Below are 24,500 nucleotides of genomic sequence, written 5' to 3'. Positions count from 1 at the left end.
TGTGCCAAGCTGGTGCGGCTTATTAAAGCCACCTGTGCCCCAGTGCGGTGACGTGCTCGCATTCCCAGGCCTCCCGTCTGTGGCCACGCTTCTACTTTTAACGCTTCTCCTTCACACGCCAATTTGTTTGAGACATGTTAAAAGCTTGACTTTTACAACCTCATAAAATCCCATCTACTACAACCCAAATACAGCCAGAAGTGCTCGGACAATCAGGTTGAGTTTCAGCCTCTTGACTGTGAAAACACACAGCAGGAGTGATTCTCGTTCTCTCTCTCTCTCTCTTTTTTAATTGTTATATAGGCGTTCTGGAAATAAAACAGCATTCTGGCTTTGCAAGGGGGATAGAAGGAGCCTGGCGCTCCACACAGAGGGCCGCCAAGGAACTCACAGAAGGATGAAATGAGGCGTGGGGGTGTCAACAGAAAGGTCCCCTCGAGGTTAAACCAGAAAGGGGTGGGGAGTCAGGACCGACATGAGGAACCTGAAAAGCCCGATCATCCAGCCAGGACGCTCGGACAGAGGTGCCATCAGGGTGACAAGGGACAGGAGGGGAGAAAGGCTGTCCCAGGTGGGGACGGTTGGAGAAGGGCAGAGGCTGGAGTGTTGAGGCCAGGGGACCCCAGGAATCACACTGGGGTCCCACCCAAGCCCCCGGCTCCGTGGCTGAGCGACTCCCCAGACTAGGGGACATCGGAGCCCCTGAGTCCCTTGAAGTCTCCCAGGCAGACCCTGAGCTCCTGGATGGGGCCAGGAGTCCCCTCCCACCTGGAAGGAAGCTGGAAAAGTCGGGCTGAGGCTTCAGACCCAGAGGACCAGGGAGTTTGCTGTGAACTATGGGACTGAGACGGGGCCAGAGGGCGCTTTACAGCCCCTTTGACTTCCTGAGCCTCTGAGGTGGTGAGTGAAGTCCTCGCCTGAAACTCGATCCACGGCGCCTGCCCACAGTGAGCGCACACACGTGTGCCTGCACATGCACGTGCACACACATGCAAACACACACGCATGTACACACAGAGGCATGCATCCATACACACAGATGCACACACACAAAGAGGCCCTTACACACAAGATCTGTCTCATTCCTAAGGAAGGATAAAAGGCAAAACACAGATGTTCCGTCTTCTAACCGCAACCATGGAAAGAATAAATATCTAAAAATGATAATCAGATGACATCACCTCAGCCCTGCCTACAGCCCCACGTAGGGAATTGGGAGCTGCCCTTCCACTACTGGGGGTCCCTGATGAGGAGGGCAGGATGGAGAAATTTGTGGGCAGAACCCATTTAAAAGGAGAGCCATGTTCATGAACTGGAGGCCTAAAGGAAGGCAGTGTATTTTTTTTTTTTTTTTTCCCTGTGGTAGACCTCTCCCCACCTCTGAAATATTCTCCAACATAAAAAAACAGGCAAGGGGCGCCTGGGTGGCTCAGTGGTTTGGGCCGCTGCCTTCGGCTCGGGTCATGATCTCAGGGTCCTGGGATCGAGTCCCGCATCCGGCTCTCTGCTCGGCAGGGAGCCTGCTTCCCTCTCACTCTCTCTGCCTGCCTCTCTGCCTACTTGTGATCTCTCTCTGTCATAAATAAAAAAATAAAATAAAATCTTAAAAAAAAAAAAAAAAAAAAAAAAAAAAAAACAGGCAAAAGACAGATCTCACCTTCCTCTCCACCCCAGGCCCGGGAGTCACCCTGTGGGGCTCTGAGGACCCAGGGAGAAAAACACTGTCACAGGAGATTGATGCCCCAAAGCCAGGCACAGTCTCAAATGGGTTAAAATCCCAGTTGCCAACCCCTTTGTAAGCATAAGTTTTCTGGAAAAATGGTCACAAAGATTACACAAGATAACCTGGACCACAGAACCTACTAGAAATGTACTTTCTGTCTTCTATGGGAATCCCAGCCCCACGCGGCCAGTTCGAATTGTTAGACATTGTAAGTGTAAAATACACATCGGATTCCAAAGACTCCCTAAGAAAAAAGAATGTAAAATATCTCATTAATAATGTTTATATTGATTGCGTGTTGGAGTGATATTTTGAATAGACTAGGTTAAACATATTATTGGAATTAATTTCCCCAGTGTGTTTTTTTGTGGGTTTTTTGTTCTGTTTTGTTTTGTTTTTACTTTTTCATGCAGCTACTAGAAAATTTTAAATTACAACCAGGGCGTGCTTGATAATCTACAGGGACAGTGTTGGCCTAGGAGCTCTGCAGTCAATGTGTCCTTCCTCCCACAGAGATGAAGCAGAAAGGAAGGGAGTCTCCATTATTTTTTGGTCCGTGGTGGACACGAACCAAATGTCACGTGGTGGTGATATTTTGTTCTAAGGCAAAAGAAGGGCAGAAGAGCAGCAACCTCGGTGATGCCAAAAGCGAGGCCAGAATCTGATTTAGGAAAAGAAGTTACAGGTTTTCCTGATTCATTTAGACTACAGATTGATCTGGCCCCGCTAAGGTGGGAGAAGAAAGTGGGGGACTCGAGCACCTCCAACTGGGTTAGGACATCCCATTTGAATTTCAAATAAACAAAGGATTTTTTAGTACACCTCGCAGACCCCCTGTATTTTTATTTGTTAAATACGACACCCCTAGCTTGCATGAAGGAAGACTAAGCCAGAGAAAGGAGATGATCCACTAAAAAGTAAATGGCCTGGGACTTATCAGAACTCTGGACCCAAACTCCTCAGGTTCAAATCCTGGGTCCATCACTTAACAAGTGTCTGACCTCGGGCCAGTTTCTTAACCTCTCTGTGACTTGGTCTCCCTACCTGTATTACCGGCATAATAATACTTCCCTTGTGCGATCATTAGGTTTACACTAAGTCACTGTCGCCTACAAGAGCCTTTCTCTACAGCACGGTCTGTCCGCCCTTAGCAACCCAGCACCGTTTCTCCTTCTGCTGGTTGGTTGTCTGCCCGCTCTTCGCCCACCCCTGTCAGTCTCGTGCCCCTCCGGCCTCTGCTGTGGCAGTGGGGACAGTGGAAACCGCGGTGGACAGCACCACCTTGAGTCGAATTCCTCCTGTTTCGGAGGAGGAAGCCGGCTTCTCCTTTCTTTCCTATGCCCCGGACCATTTCTAAGAAACGGCAGCTCTTTTCACTTGAGTTCAAGTTAGTATCTCGGGAAGGTTCCCCGGGCGCGTGGGCAGTCCACCCCGCGATCTAGCTGGGGGCTCCGGCTCCAGCCGGCAGCTCCAAAGGCAGATAGATGTGCGTCGTTACAGGCGAGCGCCGGGCTTTCAGCAAAGGCGGTCGGGTGTTTGCAGACCGGGGCGAGCCCTTGTGAAAGCAGATAAAAGAAAACATTTATTAACGTGTCATTACGAGGGGAGCGCCCGGCCGCGGCTGTCACACGCCCCGCGGAACACTGGCTCCTTCCAGCTCCGAGGACGGAGAAAAAGCGGAAAAGAGGCAAGGATTCTCTTCGTTTCCAGCCAAGTGGACCTCATCAATGGTCCTCCTCACTTTATTGCAGTATTTGATTTATTAGCTATGCGCCCCCCGTTTGTGTGTTACACACACACACACACACACACACACACACACACACGCACGGCTCTGGCTCGCGTCCCTCCCTCATTTCCAGCTCCTGGGCGAATCCCACAGCTGTTTCAACTCTCCGCCGAGGGCGAGCGGGAGCGAGTGTGTGTCGGGTGAGTGTGCGTCTGTGTCCCGGCGAGGGTGCGCGCTCGGCGCCGGGAGCGCGGCCAGCCGGGTCCCGAGGCATCGGGAGGCCGAGAGCTGCCCGGACCCCCGCTCTCCGCGGTTGCCCCGTCCGGGGCCGCACTTCGGAGCCAAGGCCGTGCGCGGGGGTTCAGCAGGACCGGGCCGGCCTGGCCACGCGTCCATCCAGCCAGAGGTAAAGCGCTGGCGCGCGGGGGGCGCGGGGAGGTCGCCGTCTGGGGTCCCCCGGCCGCCCGAATCTCCCGGTCCGGCGCCCCCGCCCCGGCGCGCGCTCGCCTTCTCCGCGCGCGGAGGCCCGGGCCGCGCCGTGCCAAGGGGCTGGCTTGGGCAGCGCGGCCGGCCGGGCGGGGCGCGGAGCCGGACTTTGGCGAGGGCGGTGCGCCGGGGCGGGGACCGGGGGGGCGGCGGCGGCGGCGGGGCCGGGGGGCGGAGAGGCGGGAGGAGGCGGAGGGAGGGGAGGAGGAGCGGCGGCGGCACTCGCCGGGGATGCGGCGGCAGCGGCGGCGGTAGCAGCGGCGCGGAGTCCCCTGCGCCCCGCGGCCCGGCCGGGCTGCGGCAAAGGCGGCGGCGCCCCGCGCGGGGTGAGGCCGCCGGGGCTGTGCGCGCGGGTGAGTGGGGCGCGCGGGGCCCAGGTGGGCGGGGCGGGGGCGCCCAGCGGCCGCAGCGCCGCCCAGGTGAGCGGGGGCCGGTCCGGACCGCTCGGCTCCGGCCCCAGCGCGGCGCGCGGAGGTGGGACCCGGCAGGCGGGAGGGAGGCTCCGGCGCCGGCGGGCCGCGGGGGGATGACCCGTTTGACCCCGCCGGCGGGCCGGGCGAGCTCCCCTCGCGCCCCTGACCCGCGGAAGCCACGCGGAGCCCTAGAGGACCCCGGGGGAAGCGCGCCCGGGCCCGCCGGCCGCGGGGGGATGGCCTCCTTGACCCCTTTGAGTTTAGACCCAGCGGACCGGCTAGAAGCCAGACCACGTGGGGCTTGTCCAGGCAGGACACGAGAAAGCGGTGGACCGGATCTTCAGGGTGACTGGGAACTCGCAGATACCAAAAGGGCAAATAGGATTGAAAAGACAAACTTCCTCCAGGCCAGGTCAGAACCAGTTCTCATCGCTTTGTGGAGAGATGCTCCCCTCCGCGGGCTCCCGAGGGGCTCAGAAGTGTGACAGTGAGGCGATTTCTAGGAGTGCACTTTTCTTTCTTTTCTGTATGGGGGGGGGGGGGGTTAGTTTAATTCTTTATAGTAGTTCATTCATTCGTTCTACGAGTATCTATGGAGCATGTCCTCGTACCCGGTACCGCATTAGTTCCAGGGAAAGGCGATGATCAGTATCTTTCTGAGCCAGAGGCATGCTCAGTTCGCTTTCAGAGCAGCCTCATAAAGAGATACGGTCTTAGATACGGAAAGTGTAAAGAGACACCCGCAAATCGTAGTTTTGCACAGTGACCTCTGTCCGCAGTTTCCTACCTGCCTCAAGACTGAAGACCACGTTCCTTGAACACAGTAGGGCAATCCTTATCCTTCTCTTCCTCCTTCCTGAAAGTTCAGCTTCCTTCCCTGCCCCCTCTCCTCTCTTTCCGGCAGCTTGTTTTAATCACTTTTTGAGTTAAAAGTCAATATTTAATTAACCAAGTAATTACATTCAGCTTACCTTTGAATCTGGGTATTTGCACATCTGTGCCTGCTAGGATGCTTACCCTGGCCTCTCCACCTGCCTCTGTCCCACAGAACCATCCTCCCTTCCTTCGGGGCAGAGAAGGGGAGGCTGCTTTTGAGCCGGTTCTCTGGGGACAGGGAAGAGGGTAGGATGGGCTTTCCCTGGAGGACAGCGGTGTCTCTCCCCAGAGCAGCAAGAGTCGCTCTCATCTCGTAGTTCATAGTGAAGCGGATTTCTTCTCTGCACTACCTAATACAGAGCCAATGGGGGGGGGCGGTTAATTAAATTACAGCCATTCATACATGGGACAGACTGGAGACCACTCACCCTGTAAGAGAGGTTCTCCCAGCTCTGCTTGTCCTACATCATGGAGGGGAGAACACTCATCAAAACAGTTGGTCTGGGGTGTGATTTCGTGCTCTAATAAGAAGCTTGAAGGGCGATGTGACAGGCTTGACTGATGGCTGCTTGGACTTTTGCTCATGAAGGATCTGCTTCCCTCGGGCCAAGTGTTTATACATAAATGCCCAGTGTCGACATAACTGCCATGGCTGAGAGTCAACGTGGGTTTGGTGTTTGGGCTTTGCGTACAGTTTGGGGTTTTTTTTTTATTTGAATTTATGGCTTTTCAAAAACCCTAATAACATGTTAAGTTTTCAAACTTAAGGGTTGAATAATGAGTTAATTGTAAAAAGCCTGGGCTTGGAGGAGGACTGTGTGGCTGTGTGGAAGAGTGAGTGTGTGTGTGTGTGTGTGCACGCGCGTGTGCCCGAGCTCACGTGTGTTCATGAGCACACATCCCCTGCCCGACAGCTCTGTTCAGTCGCCATCCGGAGGACCTAGTTGTAGTGTAGTTGCATACGCTGACGCGTGCGCCTGTTGATTTAGGAATGACATTTCCCTCTTCCTTTCCCTGGATAGGTTTAATTAATCTGTTTGGACATGCCTCAGGGGGACAGCTTCTGGTGTCCTAAGTTAGCCAGACTGGGAATATCACCCAACTCGGCCAAGTCTGTTCTTCGATTTAGTCCCCCAGAAAAAAAAAAAAAGAATATCAGAATTCCTGACCAGCTTGCCGTTGGAGGAAAGAGCTTTATCTAGACTTATGATGATGGTGTTTTATGAGCCAAACACTGATCTAACCCCGTGTACGTACTAACTTGTTTAATCCACCCAAAAACCCTGTGAGATAGGTCTTGTGATTTTCATTATGTTAAAGAAGAGGAAAGTGGAGGTACAAAGAGGATTGTGACTTACTGAAAATTGGTCAGTGGTAGACCCTGGATGTGAGAGGCCATGAGGATCCAGGGTCCACTCTGACCCACTGCACCCTCCTCCCTCCATGACCTTGGTCTTTCTTCCAAGCACAGAGGTACTTGCTCAGTGGAAGAAAACACATTAGACAATAAATCTTAGAAAAACAGAAGCCCATCAGTAATCCCCAAAATCTCCACTATTGGGGGGAATCTCAGATTCATTTTTGGTTTGCAGGGGAGTTAGCCCTAAGGAAAATGTGCAGTTGCCTCGCCACATTTCCTACTCTCTCCCCCCACCCCCCACAAGTATGCTCACACTTTCCCTACTCGGAATGCAAAGGGACAGATCAAATGTGGCTGATAGAGAAAAGCATGACATCGGAGGGGAAGGTCTAGGCCCACGGAAAGTACAAATGGTGGAAGGCTTTAAATTCTCCTCCAGGTGAGGCCCTCTTGTGGTTGGTGATGGAGTCACATGGGTCTCTCCCTGGAGAGGTGGCCCTGAGGTTCCAGCTTTGTATCAGGCTTGCGCCCTGCATGGCTGGGGGACATGGAAGGTGGGGCTCCTCAGGCTTCCTTGTGATGACCGGGGTCTGGGGAGTCTGCAATGCCCCTGATCGGATCCAGGGCGCTACCTAGTTGGAAGATCATTAGGATCATTATAATTAATTGGCGTCCTGATAAATGGTGTGATTGCCTAATTAGGATGGTTGCTAGGGAACTAGGCCTCACTTGGAGCTGAAAGGGGAAGCGGCGACTGGCCGCAGTCGGGTGTTGGGGTTACACACCCAGCAGTGGAGGGGGGTGGGGGAGGGCAGAAGACCAGTCTCCGCTCGCATCTGGTGGTGTTTACTGAGCAGCTGCTGTGTGCAAGTCGCTAATGGAGTATCAGTTAGGGGTATTTTCATAAAAGGATGTAAAGTAATCAGGATCCTTTCTCTTGGAAGCAACAGAAAGAGAGGGGGAAAAGTCTCAAACCAGCAGAAGGAGGAAAGAAGGGACATGTTGGCTTTTATAACCAAAAATGCTCAGGTAACTCTAGCTTCAGGCCCAGCTGCGCTCAGGGCTCAAACGCTGTCAGGAGTAACCGTTCCCCGGCATCTCTGTTCTTCCTTCCACTGGTTTCCCTCCAGCTCCAGGGGGTGGGCAGGCTCTGGCTCCGTGGTTAGGGGAGCCAGACTGCCTGGCTTTCTGCCCAGCTGTGTGATCTGGGGAGCATTAGCTAACCTCTCTGAGCCGCGGTGCTGTCATCCAGCAAATGACGATGATCGTAGCACTTATCGCCTCGTTTGTGGTAAAGGGTGAAATGAGCTCGTCAATGTCAAGTGCTTAGCACGGCGCCTGAGCTCGGCAGGCCCTCAGCGAACACTGGCTGTTATCATAATTGAGGTGTCCGGGTTGGCCGCTGAAGAGTGGTCCTCTTGTCGTCTCTGGTTCAAACCCAACAGGAAAGAACAAACCTCTTTTCTGGAAATGCCCATCCTCACCTTAAAGGGGAGGACCTTTAAAGGACTGCTTTAAGTCATGTGCTCACTTCAAACCAACGCTGGCCAAGGAAATGAGTCGGCCAGGCCCTCAGGCCCCACCCTGGAGCTGGGGACTGAGCCACTGAGCCCCCGAAGCCCTGGAGAACATAAGTTCAGAGGATCCCAGCAAAAGGAAGCCTCATTGCTGGGGAGGCAAACAGCCAACACGTGTGATGGGGGGGGACACTAATGTGGTCAGAGGGGCCTGTCGTTTTAATCAGGGTGGACATTATGGAAACAGCTGTTGGGTGAGCAGCATCCCCTCCCTCTCCACTGGGGTCAGTAGGCCTCGGAGACCATTTCTCTGTCTTAATGTCTTGAAGATATAGCCCGGCCTTGTTTCTGTTTTCTGGCAGCCGGGACCGAATGTTCTCGTTACATGAGAATCACCTGGAGATATTTGTTTTAAAAAATGCCAAGTCCAGACCCAGCTGAATCAAATTTCCAAGGAGGGCCCTGAGTGCTGGAGAGTGAACCAGAGTACCACATGTGTGTCCTACCTCGGCAGGGAAGCTGGGCAGAGGGAGCCCTTGGAGTATGCCTGTCTTGTCTTCCCGCCTGATGTAGAGGGGAAATGCTCTACGTGAGATTAGGGTATGAAGGTTTTAGGAAACTGCTGTACAGAGCAAGAGAGCTTTCTGGCTGTTTGTCAGGGCCCATGTGTTTATTGAGCAGCTACTGTGTGCCAGACACTGGTTACGCTTTGGGATGAGCAAGAGAGAACCCTGTGCTTAGACAGCCTGTGGGGGTAGGGGGGACGATCCAGAATCAGTCATAGCAGTGTTGGGTTTGAGATGACCTGGGGTTCTGAGCGCTCAGGGGCTGCTGGATACACAAGACTGGAGCTGGTTGGGGCTGGCCACCTAAATTTGAGAGTCACCGGAGCACCGATGTTATTTGAGGCCATAGGACTGGACATGATCGTCTAGGGAAAATATATTTTGTTCTCTGATACGTTCCCCTCCTCCCATCGTGCCTGTCCTGCATCTATTTGATGAATATTTTTAGCACACCCCACGTGCTCCCCTCTTTATGACACTTCTGAGAAATTCCCAAAGACCTTGGCTGAGCCTCTGCTTGTCCAACTCCTCATTGCTCAGAGATGAGCAAAGAGAACTAAACATTCATCACACTACAACAGATGCCCTTGGGAATTTAAGATCAGGTAGCCTGATGCCTCCTTGGTAGAAGACCACCTGTGGACGTGGTCTTCAAAGCTTCTCCTCCAGCCCAGACCCACACTAAATAGACTTCTCTCTCACGGGAGACCACCGCCATCTTGAATTCTACACAGTCTCTTAATAGGATACCAAAACATTAATTGTCCAGTGGTCCTGGCCTCTGACATGTAGCTTTGTCTTATAAAGGCCCATCCCACTGCTTTGCACACCTGAGCCCTGCTTGAAATGTAGGTAAATTCTACCCCAAACTCAGAGTCGTGAGTAGGTTTTGTATGAATTGATGGACAGGGTCATCCCCCGGGACCATGAGCAAGATGTGTTTGGCCAGATGGAAGCCAGATGTGTTAGGTGAAGAATGTTGCCAATAGACTTTCTTCTTGGCTCCCAGGCAGGCCCCAGTGGGTGACTTGACCCACCTCAGCGGCCAGAAGAGAGGAGCTTTTTGAAAGCAGAATGAAAAACGATTAGCTCCCAGAAGTTTAGGATATGTTCATGCTCTGTGGACAATCAGATCATCCAAAAGCTGCATTTCTTGCCTGCTCTAGAGACAGACACTATCCATGCTTTTCTGGATGTCTCAGAGAAGAGGAAATCCTACTACAGTTGGTAGTGGCTTCGTGTCCTAATCATTTGAATGTGAATCAAGATGTATTCACTGCAAGTAATGGAATTCCTGTCTGGGAGTGGTTTATGCAATAGAAAGGTTAGTTCTCACTTAGCAAGAGTCTGAGGCAGAGGAGCCCTGGAGCCAGTTTGTTTGTGAAATAATGTCGTCAGAGACTCAGGATCTTCCTGTCCTCTGATCATCTGTCCTCATTATGTCTTTGGTCTTGCTAATTCACTGTCTCAAGATGGCTGCTGCAGCTCCAGACATCACATCTTCATATAAAATGGAAATAAAGAGCAGGATTCCATGCTGTTTTTTCTTTTAATCAGAGAGCAAAATCCTTCCAAGAATATCCTTACCCCACGGACTTTGCGTCCTGCCTCATTGGTCCAGGGTTGGCTTTTGTACTCATGCCTAAGCCAATGACTGGCAAAGGGAAATGGGCTTTTCATTTGATTTAGCTCAGTGGTTCCCAAAATTAGCAGATCAGACACCCTCTTCTTAGAGCAAATATGTTTGCCAAGTTTTACCTGAAATAAATTCATAGATAAAAATAACTCATCTGCACATTTCTTAATTGATCAAATACCCTGACTCTAATGTAAAGGAAAACCAAGAGGAAAGTGAGGTGTAGGTAAACATAGGTATGGCAGTACCTTAGACGCAGCTACACCGGAAGACATAACGAAGCAGTCAGACGCCCGCACTAGTGTGGGGGTCACTAAATCTTTTACTGGCCCAGCGGGGTGTGAACACGTGGTTTGGACAGCTCAAATACCACAAGTGCTACGGCCATAAACAATGTGATTTTCCCAGATAGTGAACAATTACCCCACATTTCGAAACAAAACAAACTGCAGTCTTCCCTCAGTTTACTTAGTGGCTGCGTTCCCAGAAAACTCAGGGTAGAGGAGAACCAGGCAAACATCTTTTTGTTTTGGGGTTGAATGGGGTTCATGTGTGAGGTCAGGTAACCAGCTGTAAGAGCTGCTTCCCGCCCTGTTTCCAGTGTGGGGCACTGGAAAGTCATGCTGGAAATGGGGCTGTTCTTCGCTGGGTAGGGTGTGTGCAATTTATTCAGCATCCCTGCCCACCCCCACCCCCACCCCCAGGTGCCAGAAACATCCCCCAGTCACTGTGACAACCAAAAAATCCTCACAGGTTCCTGCAAACACCCTTATCGGCTGATTTCACCCTTCTGAGGACCATGGGCTTAGACTCATGTTGGTTTATTGCCAAGCAAAGCATCCACCTCCTTAACAAAGTTGGGGTCCTATAAACTGAGGAAGGACCTTGGGGGGGGCACCCACAGCTTCTGCCTCAGTGCTGTCCCAAAGCTCCTTTTCCTGCTCATCACCCTCCTTGTTGACATGTTCTTGGGTGCCCCCGGGTATCCGTGGCTTCCACTAGGGCAGGAGATGAAGAAGGTATAGAAGACTAGCCATAAAACACATCTCTGAGAATCAGTGTGTCCCAGTGGTTAAAAGGATACGTTCTAGAACCCGACCTCCTGATTCACACACCGGCTGTGCCCCTCTCAGCCTCAGATCCCTCCTCTGTAAAATGGGGATAATCCTAGTTTGCTTCCTTGCAGCCTCCCCACTTCTGGCACGCATAGTGAGACATTAGTACCACGAATGGACGTGTGGAAATTGCTTCTAAAAGTCAGACGTCATTGCTGTGCTTGTAGATCCTTTTTAGCTTTTTTTTTTTCATTGAGACATAATTGACCCATAGCCACATACTGGTTTTAGGTGTACAACATAAAGATTTGATAACGCGGACATTTTGTAAAACGGTTATCACAGGAAGTTTAGTTAATAGCCATCATCACCCAGTTAAATGTTTTTCTGTGTCTTGTACTGAGAATTTTTTTTTTTAAGATTTTATTTATTTATTTGATAGAGATTGCAACTAGTCAGAGAGGCAGGCAGGGAGAGTGAGGAGGAAGGAGGCTCCCTGCTGAGCAGAGAGCCCGATGTGGGGCTGGATCCCAGGACCCTGAGATCATGACCTGAGCTGAAGGCAGAGGCTTTAACCCACTGAGCCACCCAGGCACCCCTGTGCTGAGAATTTTTAAGATCTGTTCTCTTGGCCACTTGCAAATACACAGCATCATGAACTGCGGTCGCCACGCTATATATTGTCCCCGCTTATAACTGGCAGTTTGCACCTGTGGGCCACCTTCACCCATTTTGCTCACCCCTCACCCCCCACCTCTGGCAGCCACCAGTCTCTTCTCTGTCGGAGTTCCGTGTTTGGTTTCATTTTAAGATGCCACATCTTTAGTCTAATTTAGATTTAATTGAGCTCATACAGTCTTTGTCTTTCTCTGTCCGGCTTCTTTCACCAAGTATAATGCCCTCCAGGTCCTCCCACGTGGTCCTAAAGGGCGGGGTCTCCTTTCTCGTGGCTGAGCCCCATTCCGCGGTGTGTGTCTACACACCACCTCGTCTCTGTGCACTCATCCACCCCTCAGCGGACACCAACGCTGATTCCGTGTCTGGGCTGTCGTGAGTAAGTCTGCAGCGGACACGGGGGTGCAGGCATCTTTTCCAGATAATGAGTTCATTTCCTTCTTACAAATACCAGACGTGAAATTGCTAGATGCTAGGGTAGTTCTGCTGTTAATTTGGGGGGGAACCACCCACTGCTTTCCACACTGCTTTCTTTTTAGCTTCTCGAAGGGGTTCTACACCACCCCTCTCAACCGCCCTGTGGGTAAGGAAGGCTGTGGCTCGCCCCCTCCCCACCCTGACCCCACCCAGCCCACTTTTAGGCCTCAGGCCAGCTCAGGAAGGGAGCAGACCTTGGGGACCAACCTGTAGGGCTCTGAGCCCATCCTGGGAGCCCAAGGCAGGCTTCCCACCACGGACTCAGGAAATGCTCTTAAGCAGAACAGGAGTGTTCCTACCCATCTCCAGGGCCGCTTGTACAAATCCCAGCACCCAGGCCACACCCAGGCCAATTAAATCAGTGCCCTTGGGGGTGGGGCTGGGGCATCAGGATACTTGGGAGATCTTGGAGGGGAAGGGTCCAGTGTACAGCTGAAATTTCAGGCTGCTAACGCAGGAAGAGAAGGTGCTGGATGGGGTGGGTGCCTCCTGCTAGGCAGTTCTGCAAATGGGTCGCGGCAGCTCCTGTAATGAAACCCTCCTTCCAGGGGCCAATTGTACTTACAGTAAAAGTCCAGACTCCCTGCCGGAGGCTACCCTGCCCTGCACTGCCTGGCCTCCGCCCCCGACTCACCCCACTCCTCCAAGCTTATTACACTGTCACACTGGCCACATCAAAGCTTGTTCCAGCCTCAGGGCCTTTGCACTTGCTGTCCCCTCTGCCTAGACCTCACAAGTCTGGCTCCTTCTGATCTGTCAGGTCTCAGCTCAAACATCACATCCTTAGATAACACCTAGAATGACACACCTGTTTTATAACACTTCCTACTCTCTGGAATTCTCTCAAGGTGCTTATTTATTTGTCCTTTGTCCTCTCTCCTCACTAAAAAGCCAGCCCCTGTGGCTATAGGAAGCAGGTCTGTCTCATTCCCCTCTGTAGCCCCGGCCCCCAGAACGATGTACAGCTAGGTCTGAGTCTAGTGTTTGGGGATCCTTGCTCAAAGGCGGCTGCTCAAGGCAAAGGTGTCAAAACCAGTTTGTCGTTTGCAGAAAGCAAGGGTGGGAGTGGGAAGGGTTGCTTTTGCACTCACAGGTCCCTGAACCAGAGCTGGGGTTCATGCTGTCATCACGCACAGAGGGGTGGCCATCGCCCGCAGGCCACAGCAAGGATGGGAGGCCCTGCCGAAGGGCTGGCAGAAGGCTCCGCTTGGGACCGGAGTGTTAATGCGTGAGATCAGTGGTGTGACATTTCTGGGGGTGCCCTGGGAAGTCTCCTCTCCCCACCCCCCCTTATTGGTCCCTCCCAAAAGGAGCTATCACAGCTCAGGAGACCTGCCTCTCACCTCCTCTCCTGAACTCACGCTCCTGAAAGCTCACATTTCTACACACCAGGCGGCATTCTAAGTGCCCACTCAGGTGAACGCATGACAACTCCGTGATGCTGGTTGGCTTGTCTGCTCAGGCTGCTGTAGCAGACGACCAGACACTAGAAGGCTGTTAAGCAACAGAAATTTCTCGTCAAGGTCAAGGTGCCAGCAGATTCAGAGTCTGGTGAGAGACCGCCTCCTCAGTCACAGAGGACACTGTCTCGCGTCCTCGTATGGCAGAGGGGCAAGGGAGCTCTATGGGGTCTATTTTAGAAGGACACTAATCCCATTCTTGAGAACTCTACCCTCCCAAAGACCCCACCTCCTAATCCTGCCCCACTGGGGATTAGGTTTCAACATACGATTTTGGGGAGACACACATACCATCTATAGCACAGAGACCTTCTAATCCCCATTTTACAGACCAGGAGAGTGAGGCACAAAGAACTCTGTCCTTGTTCTGTCCTATTAGAGTAGGACGTCACAGGCTGGCGAAGCGGGGCCTGTATTCAGCTCACAGAAATGTTTCGCCTACACACTGTTTTGGAACATTTTTTAAAAGTTGTCAGATCTTTAAAAATTGTGAGATTTTTTACCTTTTAGAAATTAGAGTTTCCAGCTTGTGGGAAAAAAAAAGGGAGACACGGGCCATATCTGGGCCCCCTGAATTCCCATCCCCACCAATCATGGGTACTCCGCTCTGCCACAGTACGCCCCCATTCCCTATTGTCTGAGGCTGAAGTCAGGTTCACTTGCCATTGGCCATTGCACCTGCCCTGCTGTCCTCACTGTGGAGCAGTGTCCCTTTGTACATAGCCTCCACCGAAAGTGTAGCATGAGAGCTAGAGAGAAGGGAGCGTGTGGGGTTTTCTTACACTGGGCCCCTTCACTCATTCATGTCACCTGCCTGGCCCCCGTGGTCCTTGGAATTCATCCCCCCGCCCCCCCGACCCCCCACTATTTCTAGAGACCACGCATCCCAACTTTGTTTATAATAATAACAGAAGTCTAACGTCTATCGGGCGCTGGGTTGCCAAGCATTGCCGCATCACTACAACACTTGCGATCAAGGCCTATTATCATCCCCATTTTATAATCAAGGGAACTGAGGCACCATGTGCGGTGACCCCACTGGAAACGGGCTCCTTAACCTTGTTCATCTTGGTACTGTCAGGGCTCAGCTCACTGGCTGTTTGAAACAACGCTTGAAAGAATGAATGAATGAGTTCTCCTCCCAGCCTTCATCTGATTCAAGCCATTGGCCGCTGGAGACCAAACATCTTGATTCACCGTCAGTCGTTTGTGACATTTCAGTTGGAGGAATGGGCTCGAAGCAGTGTCCCTCAAGGCTGTTCGGTTGTGTTTCTGCTTTGTAACAAACAGATCAGTCCCAGCTCGGTGGCTTGAAGCAACAGTGTATTTGTAGAAATTCTGTGGGTTGCCGGGTGGTTTCCTGCTTTTCCTGCTTCCTGTGATATCAGCTGGAAGATCCAAAATGCCTCCACTCAAACGGCCAGCGGCCAGCAGCTTGCGAGGCCATCAGCTGAATCCTCGGTGCTCCGCCCCACGGCCTCTTCCCACAGCTGCGAGCATTTCCTCACAGTATTGTGGTCTCGGAGTAGCCCGACTCCTGGAAACACAAAAATGACACCCGCCAGGACTTCTAAGGATTTAGCCTAGGAAGCTCTAGGGCCCTCAGAGCAAGAGTTGCAGGAGGAACGGTTCCAATGGGGACAAATGCACCCCGGATTTTTTCCTTCTCTTGACATTCCTTTTAAGAGTCAGAAGCCTCATGAGAGAGTGTGATGGACTGACTTGGGTCACATGATCACCACTCAGTCACATGGCAGGAGAGGGTGACACATCTTGGCAAAGGAGAGAAAATCCTCAGAAAATTAGGTTTCCAGGATCAAGAAAAGGGCACCAGATGCTGGACAAAGTTAGGAACCACTACTCGGCCCCTGAATAAGTGACTCCCCCAGGGTCAGCAGTTAACATTTTTGAGTGAATGACTAGAAGATGGATGGATGGATGGATGGATGGATGGATGGATGAATGAATGCATTTTCTAAAAATCTAGTATAAATAGAAAGCCCAAAGGGCACCTTGGGTGGCTCAGTCAATTAAGCGTCCAACTGTTGATTTCGCTCGGGTCATGATCTCAGGGTGATGAGATTGAGCCCCACATCAGGCTCCATGCTGGATATGGAGTCTGCTTAAGATTCTCTTTCCTCTCTCCCTCCACCCCGCCCCCCCCCAAAAAAAGAGTAGAATGCCCAAATCTATATAGCATCTCTTTGGGTCAGGGGCCCTGTAACTCAGGCATCGCTGGGGGCCTGAGAGCCCTCTTTATGGGGCCAAATCAGCTCCCACAATTGCTGTCATGTCTCAGCATCCTAACCCCAAAGATGGGGCTCATTTGAGCTGGCTCCTAGAAGGGAGAGCATGTGCAATAATAAGGGAACCACCGGCACTGGGAACACACTGGTGTGTTCCCACCTCCTTAGCCCCCACGCCACCTGGACACTGGCAGCCAGACCTCACGCCCTCTCCAGCCACGGTACACAAAACACACCTGCCGATACCCAGTGAGGCCCCGCCCTGCAGCCCACAGTGAGACCCGCAGCAGGAGAAGCTTATCCGAGCCCAAGGAGCACCTCTAACCTGTGACTTTGCTCCCTCGACAGTCTATTTCCAGCTGCTGATTAGACTGCACAGCATGCCAGGGTTGGAGATGGACCTGTCATGCAAAATTCTCTCCACTTGAGTCTCTAAATTTAGTGAGTTACTTGGTAAAAGTTGCTTCAGACTCCTTCCCCCGCCAATAAGCACAAAGCTTCTCAAATAATTGTAAGCGCCAGGCCGTTTCCAAGGTGAGCTAATGAGAAGCTCATCTGCTAATAGCAGGGGCGTGATGGGTGAGGATGGTGCACACGGCGGTGGATTGGGTGGAAGGGGAAGGAATAATTAGATTATTAATACCAGGGCCACCAAAATAGGCCTTTATCCCTTTATGTTCTTCTCGAAGGGAACTATGGTCTCTGGAACCATAAATACATGTCCTGTGGGGGTAAACTCTGGGGTTAAAAAATAGAGAGGGGATTGGAATCCTCAGTCCCAGCCGAGGCAGTCTACACTGAGAGCCAGCCCACAATTCGGGGTGAATAATGATTCTGTTCAGGTCCAGCTTATTGCTTTTGGCCAAAGGCCTTTTGCAGAAATAACATTGTAACTAGCTGCCAGGGAAGCTTTTGTCCACAGCTGAGACAAAAGAACAAAGAACAGAGGTGGGAATTTGTGTCTGATTCCCATTTCCCCTAAACACCTAGCAAGAACAACAGGTGTGGCCTACCTGGAAGGTGTGGGCTGGGGGAAGGTAATGTCCAACCTCCTCTGTGGCAGGCTGCCACTCCTGCTCCCTGCTCCTGCCATACTGGTCTTTATTCTGCTCTTTAAATTCACCAAACTCATTCCTACCTCAGGGCCTTTGCACTTGCTTTTTCCTTTGGTTAGAAAGCATTTCCCCTACAAGTGACTTCTCACTACCTTCTGGTCTCAGCTCAAACATCACCCCTTCCTCGGGGCCGCCCCTGATTGACTCTCTATCCTGTTTCCTTGACAGTTTTCTTCAAAACTCTTAAAATGACCTGAAATTTATCTTCCTTTATCATCTGTCTCCCCCACCAGGATGTCAGCTCCTTGAGGGCAGAGGCCTGACCTGCTCCATGTTCATGGCTGCTTCCAGCATCCTACATAGCCCCTCACATAGTAGGTGCTCAGGAAAGCTCACATAGCTTTGAAGGGTTGCAAATAGGCCTCCCGACAAGCTCCAGAGGAGCTTTGTTTGGTGTGCTCAGTGTCTAAAATGTATTGAATGTTTTCATTTAGAAACAACGTCTCCATTGTGATCCAGTCCTCACCCCCCAACCCGTGCCCAGACCAGGTCACTCATTTCTCCTGCTGGGTCCCTGCAGGCATTCGAGTTTGAGGCCCCACTTTGGACAAAGGCCTGCATGCAGGTGTCTCTCTCCAGAGGTAACCAAACGACATCCAAGCTTCTGAGCCTAGGCCGAGGACCAGCCCGCTGGACTCCGGCCAACCCAGTCCCATTGACTGGAGGAAGGCATGGTTTCCCTGGGCAGGGCACAGTGGTCCTCCGCTTAGGGGCCATAAATGACATGAATTTCACGGTGTGAACCTTCTGAGTCATCAAGGAAGGAGTCCCTATAACTCCTACTTGGTGGCCTTCAAGGCATCCCACTCCCCTTGTAAGAAAAGATCAGTGCCCTTGGCAAGCAAGAATCCAAGAGCAATGTTATTGCATTTGTTTCTTTATGCTGCTATCCATTTATGGAGGGGTTCTCCCATGGGGGCGATTTCATCCCCTAGGGGATACGAGGCAGTGTCTAGAGACATTTTTGCTCTCCACAGTTGGGGCGGGTGCTACTCCCATGGCACAGGGAGAGAGGCCAGGGAGGCTATGGACATCCTACAGTGCACACCCCCCCTTCAAAGGATGACCCAGCACCCACCCCCGACAAGCCAGCCAGCTTCCCAATGACACGGGCACAGTGGCCTCCCCTCCTGGATGGCTTCCATGGGTCCGGTGGCTGGGGGCCCAGAAGGTCAACGAACCAGCCCCAGGAATGTCATTCCCACCATAGCAGGAGGGAAGTGAGGGCAGTTAGGGGCCAATTCCCCAAAACTAGGTCACACACTTCACTTGGGGTTTCTGGGTTTGTTGGTGGCTTCCTTTCTGCTTAAAAACGAGGAGGCAGAAGTGGTTTTTTAAGGGGGAATTAATGGTTTCCATGCCGCTAAAACAGGAGACGCTTCATTCTCTCAAGTGTGTGGTGGGGGGGGGGGGGTGCCTGCTTTCCACATCCAGGGCAAGCTTTTCTCTTTGCCTCTTCTGCTCCCTTCAGAACCTTCTGGACCTGGCACCACTGATTGAACCCCTCTGGGCCATAGGAGACGGAGGCGTGGGGTCCGGGGAGCCTTTGGGTCACCCAGGGCTTCCTGAGGCTCAGGGATCTTTGAACTGGGCGTGGCCAGACTCCAAAGCTTGCCAGATGCAGACACGGCATCTGACTCGGTTTAAGTTTCACTTCCTAGAAGGGGTGCTGCTTGCTGGGGAGAGGCCCCCGTGGCTCTACCCGCCGTGGTGCCCTGGCCTCTGGGACTTGGCAGGTCCCCCTGTGTTTTCACGAGCCACGTGATAGCCAGCATGCTAGTCTACGCCGTGACCTTGACACTCCTCCATGGAAAGGGGGGGGGTCCTGCCCCCTCCTTTTGAATCTGCCCAGTCTTGTGAAACCGGTAGAGAAACCAGTAGGATGTGGGGCGGATGGGGTGACGCTGGGGGGACAGCAGAGAGAAGACCGAGTTCAGTAGGAAGCACTGAGGCGGCACTGCCCATCGCTGGGACATGCACCTTCCGAGCTGGCAGCTGCCACTTAAGAAATCAGAGCCCACATGAGGCCACCATGCGGGGAGGAGGGAGAGGGCCCCTGAGGTCCTAGCCAAGTGCCTGTAACAGCCACCCGATGAATCAAGTCCCCAGTCCTTTGGTCATTTCAGCTGTAGCCTCAGCCATTCTAAAACAGAGACCAGCCAGCTATGCATTTAAAGGGAAAAAAAAAAAAAAAAGACTTTATTCTGCTGAAGTCGAAGATCACTTGTTACACAGAAATAGTCATTGGAGCGCTTGGCCCGTGCCCGTCTATCCCCCGTTCATTCATTCATTGATTCACGCAGCCATATCCAGAATCTCCCATCCCGCGCCCTCGCTGCCCCTGTCCTGGTCTAGACACCGTCTAGGCGGCTCTCTCGCCGGCCCTCCCACACCCACTCTCATGCCCCTCAGTCCGTTCTCCAGACGCCGCCAGAAGGATCCTGTTAAGACCTACGTCCAATCTCAACACTCCCAGGCTGGAACCTTCCGGATCCTCCACTCACTCCAAATAGTACCCTTCCCATCACTCAACCCCACACGAGCCATACGAGCCCCCGCTAGGTGCCGCAGACTCCCAGGCACGCTCCTCCCCCAGCACACCTGTGCTTGTCTTTCCCCTAGGCCTGGAACACCATTCCCCTAAGTATCTGCAAGGCACATTCCTTCACCTCCTTCAGGACTCTGCCCGACTGACCCCCCCCCCCCCATTTAAAGATGCAGCCTTCCCCCCCGCCAGCACTTCTGACCTCCCTCTCCTGTCTCACCCCCTTAGGACTCGTCACCTCATGCCTGTGATTTATTTTGGTGTCTGATTCATGAGAGACTGTTTATTTCTGGATCCTCAGCATATAGACTAGGGCCTGCACATAGTAGGTGCCCAGTAAATATTTGTTAACTAATTGCAAGAATTAGCAGCCAGGGTGTGCCAGGGGCTGGAACTATTTAGAAAAGAGACAGCCCAGGGTGCCTGGGTGGCTCAGTTGGTTGAGGGTCCAACTCGTGATTTTGGCTCAGATCATGGTCTCATGGTCTCACAGTTCTAGGGTCGAGCCCCACGCCAGGCTCCCCACTCAGCTCAGTGTCTGCTTGAGTATTCTCTCTCTCTCCCCTCTGCTTGCTCACTTGCTCTCAAATAAATAAATCTTTTTTTTTTTTTTAATCTAAAAGCGGGAGGGAGAGAAAGAAAAGGAAAGGAAAGAAAAAGAAGAAATGAGATGAGACAGCCTTACCTCTGTGGAACTTCCAGTGAGAAAATAACCCCCACAAAATAAAGACCAGAATAGAAGAGTGCCTAAAGGATCACATGTGTGATGAGTGTTCTGAAAAGAACTAACTTTGGATGAGGCCAAAAGTAACAGGGAGGCTTGCTTCCAAGAGGGCAGCCAGGGAAGGCCCTCTCTCCACCTGTCAGGCTCCGCCCATCCCAAACTTTAGGGCTGTGCCCAGGGAACAGTCTGTTTGGCTTGGCAGATGAAGAAACTGAGACCAAATTGGGACAAGAATTCATGACTCCCACACCCACGTTCCTTCTGCTTTTCTACACCACCTTTTTCTTATCGGTTGACAAATAAGGATGAGGAAAGTTTGCCTACAGTAAGGCAGAGAGTTGGGCCCAGGCCCAGGCTGAGGGCTAGCAAGCCGCGTTGTCAGGCCTCTCTACACAGAGGCCAGAGGCGACTGGGAAGCCACCTGAGTCAACACTCTGTCTCCAGCTCGCTTTACCATTTGGGCTCATTCGGTTGCAAGTGACAGAGAAAGCAACTTGGAGCGACCTAAGAAACAATTCGTGGCCCTAAGGAGTCAACATGTGAGAAAGCTGACCTAGGAGGAAAGGAAGACAACAACTCAAACTAGTCAAAGGAGAAAAAGGAATCTCTTGGTGCCTGAAACAATCCAGGGTAAATCTTCTTCCTTCAGGTTTTGCCGGATCCAAATCTCAAATGTTTCCAAACCCAAGTATGTTCCATTTCTCAGCTCTGTTTTCTTCTGTGTGTTGGCTTCAGTCTACCTCTACATGAGGCAAGATGGTGCCAGTCTTCCTCACCTTCATGGTGAAACGACATGGAACCAGTCAGCCAGCTGGAAAGGGTAGGCATCTCCTAGTCAGGCCAAGGCACCCGGATTACTCTGATTGGCCAATCTCTGAGGAATAGGGATTGGAAGGCCCTGATTGGCTCCAGGTCTGGATCGTTTGGTCTAGCCAGGGAGCTCTGCAGTGGTGGTCTAATTTGAACCTTATGGGAAAAGGATGGGGGAGAAGGTCCCCAAATGAAAACTGGATGCTGTTATAGAAATTACATTGGCCCAAACCCAGCAAATAATGCTAGGCAACATGTATTGGGCACTGAGTGTATACAGTCCTCTTCTAAAGGCTTCACAGGCATTAAGCCATTTCCTCCTCACAACTCCTTAAAAGTGCTCTTATTGGCCCCATTTTACAGTTGAAGACACTGAGGGGCCACAAGAGGGTAAGTTACTTGCCCAACAACTAGTCCATAGTGGAACCAAGATTTGAACGCCGGCTGTCTGACTGCAGACCCCATCTCCATCCCTTCTCAGCCTGTTCCCTGCTGCATTTTAGCACATATCTCTCTGCTTGGCGTCCTCCAATCTCTCCATCAGCTCCACGAGATTAGAGATTTGTGTCTTTTTTTTTTTTTTTCACTGATCGTGATACAGTACCTGACCGCAGATGCACAGATATTCAGGCATGTGAATTGCATGGCCTCCCAAACACCCACTCACTTTACATACAAAACCGTGTGATGTTCATCTTTCTGGCACCTTAAATATGTCATTTCTAAGCTTTCTTTGAGCTCTAACTATACTCCGTGGTTCTCTCTCCTAAAAGTTCATGGTGGTTTCCCGTTACTTTGAGTCCTGACACTTTTCACTTTTAGCTGGAGTTTTTGACCTGTTGACTCCTAAGAATGTCAGCTCCCTGAGGGCAGGGACTTTTTTTCCCCACTGCTTTATTTGCAGTGCCAAGAACTGTGCCTGGCATGTAGTAGGTCTTTGAGGATTTCTTGTTGAATGAATAGTTCTGCAAGCAATAGCGTTCCTAAACAAACCTTCTCTTTATACCCTAATTTCCTTTCCAGATCCTGAGCTCTTGTCTTGAAACCTGATCTTTGCCTCCTCCCTTTGAAAGACCCTTCTCTTGTCCCACGTCCTGCTTTGAGAGCTGGCTTGGTTCCCTGCCTCCAGCTGGAATTCCAGAACCACGCACAGAGAGCCCCCAGATGCCCTGGCCCTAGGTAGGGAAGACAGGGAAAGTCTGTGCCCATAGGATGCAGGAGTTCCTGTCCTTTCTTTGACAGCCCTGGAGAGGGAGAGAGAAGGCTGGAAAAAGCCTGTGACCAGGAAGAAGGGGAGACATCAGGGGAGTGTAAGACTTACCAGATGTGCTCATGTTCCCCTGTCTAGACAATGGGCTTGTAAGGTTCAGGACCACACATCTCCATCCCTCCCACTCTGTCTGCTATTTGCTCAGGCCATTTCCCGTGCCAGAAGCACCGTGTCCTCTACCCTCTCCTTCAGAAAAATCCTGTGGATCTGCAGAACTTTGTTCCTGTTGGGCTTCTTAAATTTTATGAGTCCTCCTCCAGGCAGCCCTCTCTGACTGCCCCCCCCCCAGGCCAGCAGTTTCCCCCTTCTTCTGTTTGTGCAATACACTTAACCACAACTTCTTGTATCATTTGTCAGTTTCCAAGTAAGCATAGGAGTCAGGATGGTCTCTGGGGTCAGGACGTCTGGGTGCAAATCTCAGCTGTGAGGTCTGCTTGCTTTACCCACCCAGGGCCCTGCAGGAAACAGAGGGTGCCCTCCAACAAAGGTGTGAGCAGAGTGTAAGAAAATGAGTCATACAGATCCCTGGAGCTGGGGACAGTGGGGAACATTTGCTGGAACCAGGAGCGGGCCACCCACAGGAGATGTGGCCTTGAGCAGAACAAGAGAGGGATGTGCTCAGTTCCCACCACCTGGGCAGGGAAGATGCCTGGCAAGTACCCAGGCTCCTCCTCGCACCATCCCTTCCCCTAGTGGTGTCCGCCTTGGCCAGACCCCACCAGAAGCAAGAGAGCATGGAGCCCATTGATGTGGTCCATCCAAGTGAACTTCCCAGGGGCCAGGGACACACAGAGAGAGGATGGGGAGGATGTGGGCCAAGGGATGATATTCCACGGCTCCTCCAAACTGCATGACCTTGGGCAAGTTCTCCAAACTCTCCATGCCTCAGCTTCCTCGCCTGCAAGTAGGACATCCAGTTTCGTAAGTGTATTGTAAGGGTGATGTGACCTAACAGAAGGAGGGCTGAGAAAGGGGCGGGGCCTGTGATAAGTACCCCATAACTATCAATTATTCTCATCACTGTTCTGTAAGGGGGTTTACTGTGTTGATCCTGGTGCTTCCTGTTGCGAAAGACAGCTCCAGCTCAGATTAACTGAAGAGGCAAAGGCTACTTGTCTGAGCCTGTGACCAGGCACAAGGTTCAGCTCTGTGTCACCAGCTCCCCTCTGAGCCTCCCCCTTGCTGGCAGGGATGACTGTCCGGCTTCCTGACCATCCAGCCACCAACCCCTCCCCCAAGTTTTTTCCCCGCTGTCTCCCATTGGCCAGGCCCAGGTCACATGTCTGCCTCTGGGCCAATCTCTGGAGCTAGTGAGTCGGAACATGTTGATTGGCTCTGCCTGGGTCACGTGTTCTGCCCTCCAGTCAGGCTGCCCCTACCTAGCGCAGTAAGGGGGCGGCAGGGACCCCAACCACAGCTGGGGGATTGTTGTCACGGGGGAGAAATTTCTCTCCTAAGACAGTAAATAGCTTAGGTATCTGCTATGTGCCAAGCACTGTTTCGGGCATTGGGGATGCAGATGTGAAACAAAGCTGACAAAAATCCATGCCCTCAGGGAGCGGACACTCTAGTGGGGGTGGGTGGGGAGGGGAGACCCATAAAGAAAGAAGTGAAAGATGTAATTTGTCAGAGGTGGTTGGTGCTAGTGGGAAGGGAAGAGATTTCTGCTAACCTACAAAGACAAAATGTAAGCAAAGACCCAAAGGAGGTGAGGAAAGGGCCTTGAAGATATCTGGATGAGGACGCCAAAGCAGGTAAGTGCAAAGGCCCTGGGGTGGGGACACGCCTGGCATGTGCAAGGTAGAGCACAGAGGCCA

At 52.1% G+C, this 24,500-nt stretch overlaps 1 protein-coding gene across 6 annotated transcripts in view; it reads left to right on the top strand.

Moving 5' to 3' along the window:
• The first annotated feature begins 3,633 nt into the window (after positions 1 to 3,633).
• SULF2 (sulfatase 2) overlaps positions 3,634 to 24,500 on the top strand; it is a 114,121-nt gene continuing 93,254 nt past the window's right edge. For 2 of the 6 annotated variants that reach the window (XM_045981229.1, XM_045981227.1), the window contains exon 1: positions 4,745 to 4,763. The gene's annotated coding sequence lies outside the window, so the exon portion shown is untranslated. The other 4 variants (XM_045981228.1, XM_045981230.1, XM_045981231.1 and 1 more) reach the window with 4 other exon arrangements.

The sequence above is a fragment of the Meles meles genome, chromosome 16 (assembly GCF_922984935.1).
Source record: "Meles meles chromosome 16, mMelMel3.1 paternal haplotype, whole genome shotgun sequence".
NCBI classification, from domain to species: Eukaryota; Metazoa; Chordata; class Mammalia; order Carnivora; family Mustelidae; genus Meles; species Meles meles.
The sequence above is the reverse complement of the archived record's forward strand: the minus strand, read 5'-3'. Positions and strand labels throughout refer to the sequence as shown.